This window comes from Haliaeetus leucocephalus, unplaced genomic scaffold, assembly GCF_000737465.1.
Source record: "Haliaeetus leucocephalus isolate CR32 unplaced genomic scaffold, Haliaeetus_leucocephalus-4.0 Scaffold2, whole genome shotgun sequence".
Taxonomy (NCBI): domain Eukaryota; kingdom Metazoa; phylum Chordata; class Aves; order Accipitriformes; family Accipitridae; genus Haliaeetus; species Haliaeetus leucocephalus.
The window spans coordinates 5,199,859-5,206,834 of record NW_010972438.1 but is presented as its reverse complement, the minus strand read 5'-3'; the positions used below and the strand labels follow the sequence as shown (position 1 = coordinate 5,206,834).

The following is a 6,976-nucleotide window of genomic DNA, read 5'->3' as shown; positions in this document are numbered from 1 at the left end:
TGTCCCTTCCCTCGCCCCGCCCTCCCGCAGCACCGCCCGGTCACCCCCGCGATAAGGACAAGGTCCTCGGTATCCCCGAGTGGATGGGACACGCGTGGGGGCTGATGAGGAGCCCGAGCCCCAGCGGAGAGCTCCCTCCCCTGCTGCGGGGAGCCACAGCAGCCGAGGCGGGCGGGAAACCCCCAAAATTTCGGGGGGGAAACCCCCAAAATTTGGGCCAGCTGCCCCGCATTTATTCCTCCGAGCCGTGGCTACTGTCAGCGCTTCCCATACAGCCAAGTGGTCCTCGGGTTGAGTTTCATCGCCAGACCTAAGGGTTGCGACGCTGTACACCGGGCACAGTTTAGCTCCTCAAGCTCACTTACAGCTTCCACCAGTTTCCAGTTTTCCACTCCCAGTTTCCACCCAGAGCTGCTCCCTTGAGGCACACGCAGCACCCCATCGACTTAAAGGTCTTTTCCAACCTAAATGATTCTATTTATAACCTTCATCAGTGCATGTGGCATGGGACGGTGCAGCCACATCCCCGGGCACCACTGGCTCCCCTCACCGTGCTAACAGCGCATCCTAACACCCATCTTAAAATTCCCAGCACATGCCCCCACAGGGACAATTTGGGGGGAATGAGGTCAAAATTGCTAAGGCACATTCAAGTTGTTAGAACTGGAAACACCCCACCCCACCCCGCCCCCCCCGCCAAAGCTGAAATAGGATTTCTAAAGAAAAACGAAGATCAAAAACAAAGAAACCTCCCATTGCATCTCAGAAGAGGAAAAAAAATGTGTAAAATGACTGCATTTGGAAACAGAAGCAACAGAACAGATTTATGGAAACAGAGGGGAAAAAACCCCCAGTTGTTGCCCAGGTACCTGCTGAAGAAAAGATAAGGGCAAATAAGACCTCTATAACCCTCCCATCAATGTGGCTGTTTGCCCTGGTACATCTGATCAGCAAGAAATATGTCCAGAAAAACAATAAAGTAACTCTCAGTTCTTACAGATATAATTCACACTCTGGGGCAAAACCCAGATATTCATGTAAAGGAAAAAGTTTAATATGCAAAACTACTGAAACAGCATCACATCTTCAAAACTTCAATAATAGCTGCAAGGCCTTTTTTTGAAGGCGCCTTTCAAAATAAGTTACTTTAAAAATACATACAAAACCAGCAGACAAATCCCTCCCAACTTTTTCAGTATAGAACAGACAAACTAACATCTACTTTACTATTTGCTCGTTAATCACTAGACATAAGAGTACATTGCAACAGTGGAACTGATGAGAAAACAGCGTTACATGTCCAAACCTCAAAAATAACTTTAACTAGAGGTTATAAAAACAAACACCCTTCCCCCCCACTCAAGAAATTGCTATGGTGCAGGTTCTAGTCCTGTGGCTCATGAACTATGAAAACTCCCATGGAAAAACTGATAACTTGAAAACAACAACAAACAACTTGCTTAAAAGGAATTATCATAGTAAGGTTTAGGGGTTTTTTGGTTTGTGGGTTTTGGGTTGTTTTTTTTTCCCTTACACTCTATGCTCGGCATGAAAGAGCAAAAGGAGAAATTTACAGTATTTAAGAGAAACAGTTAGATGGCTTTTGAATGCACACACACAAAAGAGGTAGTGAGTTAAAACAGACTTTAAAACTTATCAGGTGATTTAACTGTGTTTGTCAGTAGGGAGCAGCGGCTTTGCAACAAACTACCCCTTGTTTTTACCCTATTGCTGACAGAAGTAGCACTTCTCTGCTAACACTTTGTTTCACATGTAACAGAACACAAACAGGCAAAACCTGAGAGAACTTCGCCTCTTGCTGTCCCACACCACTGCCCCAAGAAATTACTTAGGCACTACTGCTGCCAGTTTGCTAACTTAGCAGTCATCAATGCATATAGGGTTAACTTTGCTGTACAACATATAGTATCATCGTTCTCTATACTCAGACTGATACTGCCACACTGCTTCGATAGTAAGGTCTGCTCAAATAAAAGATTAAAATCTATTCTCTAACCATAGCCTTCAAAGGTTATCTAGATAATCATGGTAGCCATTTAGCAAATTCAATGCCATTTCAAAGAGCAGATAAGACAGAATATTCCACTCCGAGGTTATAAAATGGTTCATTTTGATAGTTGCAAATAACATTTTCCCGAGAAACTATGTGATCAGCTGGCAGAAAACACCAACCGACCAGCAAATTGTCTGTTTTAACAGTTAAGGTGAGTGACCATTTATTTCTAGTAACCTGCCTGGTAAGTACTCCATGCCTACAAGATTATATGGCATTATTTCAGCCTTTCACCCAGGTCTGGAAAGTGTCAGTGATTTATGGGTATGAGCATGAAGCCCCAAACTTTTCATTAACAAACAAACAAAAAAAAACCCCAAACCATAAAACCCCAAACCAAAACCTATTGAAAGGACTGCAAATGAGCAAATGATGACATGCAACAATTTAAAAGTTCAGGGTCATTTGCCGCAGAAGTTACACCTGCACAAATTTAGTTTAATGAATGAGTGTAAGGCAGAGATGGTATTTTAATGACAGACAGACAGAAGGAAAAAGCCCAGAATTTCCTACAAAATTACACTGCTGACAAATCTGAACCCCAGTGTTTCTGTGATAGCTACCCATAAACTCAGCAGGTCAGCACAGATGACAACTGAGGGGGTTTTATGCCTTGAAACCTGTGAAATTGCAGTTTTTGGTTTTTTTAACTGAGTACACAGAATAAGTTTAAATTAAGTTAGCAGAAATGGCAGATGACTTCCAAGTGAAGGGATCTGTAGAAACTCCTACTTCCGTAACTCTTCCAGCAAACACTTACACTATAAACTAGGAGTAGTAAGATGGTTGCGTATGTTGCTAAATACCTCAATACACATGCTACTACAAAACGAGAACCCTGCAAATGCTAACCCTTGAAATGAAGCCATTACAGGATTCCTCCCTTTTGGATAATTTTACTGTCATGAACAGTAAAATTAATCCAATATGCCATACTGAACTGTCAATTATCGCCATGGTGAACAACTTGTTTCCAAGGAACTCCACAGGCCCTGCAAATCCCCACGAGCACCCCAGCAGGAGGGGACATGGGTCACAACACCAGCCAGGTACCGACAGCTCTTCTAGGGATGGAAATAGTTGGTCTGTCACCACACCACCTACAAACGCACATCTGGGTTCCCCGTGGAGAGCCTGCACGTAAAATATTCGACAGTTCTCCTGGTCTGCCTGTTCTGTGCCCTGTAATGCTGCTTTTCTGCATCTTAGAATCTTTACGGGGGAAATTTTAGTGCAATATCAGGAATAACAGAGTTACCTAATCAGGCCAGACCACCGTACAGCATCTCATGGTAAACTGCATGGATGTCAGAAGCGGAACATGGAAACAGGAATAACCTACGCAAACTGAATCCTAATGCCAGCTTGCTTCACTACTCCTTCATTATTCCAGCACGAATAAAGAACAAAGGATAGAAAGATAAATTCCATTGTTTTATCCATGAATAAACCTCCAGGTGGTTGTGCTTATGTTAATGTCTGATGCTGAACTGTAGCTCTTCTGTTTCCCTGCGAAGAATTAAGGATAGAAGTTTTTTCATATGTGCTCACACTGGCCTTTGTTTCCCAGTGGGAATCTCATCACGGCTTTAGCGGGAGCTTTAAAAGCTGCCAAGCACTTTTGAAAATACCCCTGCAAGTACTCAGCTGCAACTGCTTTTGGTATAAATAAGCAAAATATTTACTTACAAAGCATAAACTCAAAAACACGCTGTGGCAACTAAATAAATCTGGTAATCCATTCTGAATACAAAGACTGATTTCAAGCCATCAAAGCCTGTCAAAATGCATTTACTGGGTTGAACGTTCTTATAATATTAACCATCATTTTTCTTTGTAAGCCACCTACTCATAAGCTTTTATAGATTAAATAGATGATCCTAGATAAATAAGATTTTGCTATAGGGAAGAAGGGAAATTATTAAGTTTAGTTTCAAATATCTGATGTGTTTAGTTATAAAGATTCACAATTATTATGAAAATGGTTCAGTTATCAGAATATCTACTAAACTTCATTTATATGGAACTCATCAGTATAACATGAAGAGAGAAAAATCAGCACATAAGGATAATACGTTTATGCAAGAATATTGTTACTTTCCTGGAGTAGACCAATAACATTGCATTATATTTGACAATGTTGATAAGCATATTCTTCCCCTCACAAAGATACAGAAGAGTTAAACTGTTCTTGCAATAGAAATGAAATTATCTAAAAAGCACTGTTAGAAGTCAGGCAAGAAGACAAGGCAGGCAGGCCATGATCCTGCAATGTGATCTCCCCTGCTGCACTCTCAGACTTCCATGGAAGCAAGCGCATCTTTCACGAGGTTTGTCTAGAAACGAGACTTCTGTACTACGCTTTTGTGTGATGTGTGTTCAATTTCTGGTAGCACTGACTTGTATAGAAGGGTACTGATAAGTTTCCTCGCTGTTGACTGAAAGCTGTCTGTCAGCAACACTGGCAGCTCAGATGCAGTTTGATCTTCAAAAGATGTCTTTTTGCAAGGACACGCAACATCTTCATTATTGTGTGTACACACACACACTGGACCAAAAACTGTTACCACTGACAAAACCTCTGGCTTCTCATTGTGAGGTTAAAAAAAAAAATCAGACAGCTACTAGTACTAGTATGTTCCCTCTGTTATTTTGGTAGGGAAAGGCTTACTTGGTGTAGCGTTAAACATAAGATGGCATACAATACCCAGGCTAAACAACAGTCATGATTTGCAAGGTTTACAGAGTAGGATATTTGTATCATGTCCACATGTACACCAAAACGCATAATCAGCTTCACAGCTTTGTATTTACACAAAGATCACACCCAGATCCACAACCCCAAATCCCATTCAGGGATGGTTTCAAGTGCCTAACATGGCTTGTTATCCAGGACATCCCAGCCTTTGATGGTCACCTCACTTGACTTCTTTTGTGCAATCCCCATGGCTAATGTGCTACATAACACGAATATAGTGACCAGATTTGTAAACCTTGTTTTTAATTTGTTATATTCAGTGATGCATATCAGCACTTTGGTGTAGAAAATTGAAAGACTACACAGTGTACCAAAAACTAGAAAGGCTATCTTTTGTTTCAAAGCCAGAGGCCACTATGAGCCAGACCCTGCACCAATCCAGAGCCTCACCAAGAGAGACACGAGTGTGAAGAGCCACCAGCAAGAATCAGTTTCCCAAGGTGGCACCGAAGGCATCTGCAAGACTTGCTGAAATTCCCCATGCCCCATAACATGGCTTCATGCAAAAGTGCTATGAATGAGACATGTAGGTATGAACTTGGAAACCTGCAAAACGCACAAATGAAACTGCAGTTCTGAACTCCTGGTTTCAAAACTTCTAGCACATTACCTTAAAACATCCTAACAGTTAAAAAGGAAATCTTGTTTCTCTTAAGAGAAAAACACCCGACAGCTTCTCTGCCACCTTCTGTGAAACTGCTGACTTGCGAGCATTTGAAGATCATAGATGGGATCTTATTTGTCAAACTGGTGAATAATATTCTCCCAAAAGCTTCCATCATGCTCACTTTCCTAAAGCATATATGGCGTAAGATACAAGAGAGCAGTATCAGATGGTTACTATTTCAGACACACATACCAAGAAAGGCTTAGCACTTACAGGAAACGCAGATGCCCCGTGAGACGTGTAAGATAATGGCAATGAACCAGAACCTGGTCACAGGATCCCAGCCTCCTGATGTTAAGCCTGTGCCAAGCCATTCACAGAAACGAGTGCTGATGTAGATAAAATAAAGGCATTTACTTCTAAAGCAGGAGATGTATTGAGTGACACTACGACAAAAGCAAGGTCATGAACCCCAGGGAAATCACTTAGTAGCATATCACTAGTTGCGATAAAAGTACCGCTTAGACGATGGACATTTACTTTAACAGTGTGACTTACTGAAAAGATACATTTTAACATCTTCAAAATGTATGTCATAGATCTCTCTCACAGTAATTTAGTAGAAAAAGATAACTACATACCCATCTCAACATCTATTTATCCTTAAGCATCACTTCTTCCTGCTTTTCAGTCCAAGCAGGGTAAAATGTAGTAGCAGTCAAAAATCAATACCATCTCATGAGGAAACGTCACTGCTTCACACTAGGTCTTAAAGTAAGTTAAAAAAAAATGCCCACAGTTATCTTCTATGGAAAGTCCAGCCTATACAAGCCTAAGCAATGATCCCTCTATCAAATCTGCATGGGTGTACCAATAAACGCCACAGCCACTTCTGCGGGACTCTCTACAGAGACATGAACCTTCACACACCGCAGTAAATTAAGTTCATGGTTTAATCTTTTGTGTGCTTTTTAATGCCTTAAATGTTTTTTAAATGTATGAAGCATGCCTTGTTTGCCGCCATTCTTGTTCCCTGCCATTACTCTATCATTGTTGCTGGTAAACAAAACACACAATATATAAGGTCCCACTCTTTTTTTTTTTTTTTTTCTTATATATAGACTCTTGATTTTATAAGTTAAGGAACAACAATACTACCTAATTAAATGCACTTATATGTGATCAGAAAGAGGGGGGGCAAAAAAAAAAAATCAATAGAATAACTGAATTTTAAGAGCCCACAGTGGAACCAAGACTCAAGAAAAAAATGATGATACAACTCAGGAACTTGAAATGGATTTTAACTTCTGATGTTGATCATAAAAGACAGACATGCTTTTCTCCACATGGCTTGTGTAAACAAACAGATCTGGATGGTAGCTTGCTTAAACAGCAGTCCAAATGGTGCTTTTTAAAAACAAATGGAAAACACAACTCATATCCTGAACCGAACCATAACTATGTCACGAGTTCAAAAGGATTAACCAGAAATAATTTGTGGTGGTTTCCCCCCCCCCCCCCAAAAACCTTTTTCGGG

The 6,976-nt window shown here is 41.0% G+C and overlaps 1 protein-coding gene across 1 annotated transcript in view; it reads right to left on the bottom strand.

The window, feature by feature from the left end:
* The window catches only part of EIF4E3 (eukaryotic translation initiation factor 4E family member 3), a 28,203-nt gene that overhangs the window by 11,204 nt on the left and 10,023 nt on the right, over nucleotides 1-6,976 (bottom strand). The window lies entirely within an intron of this gene.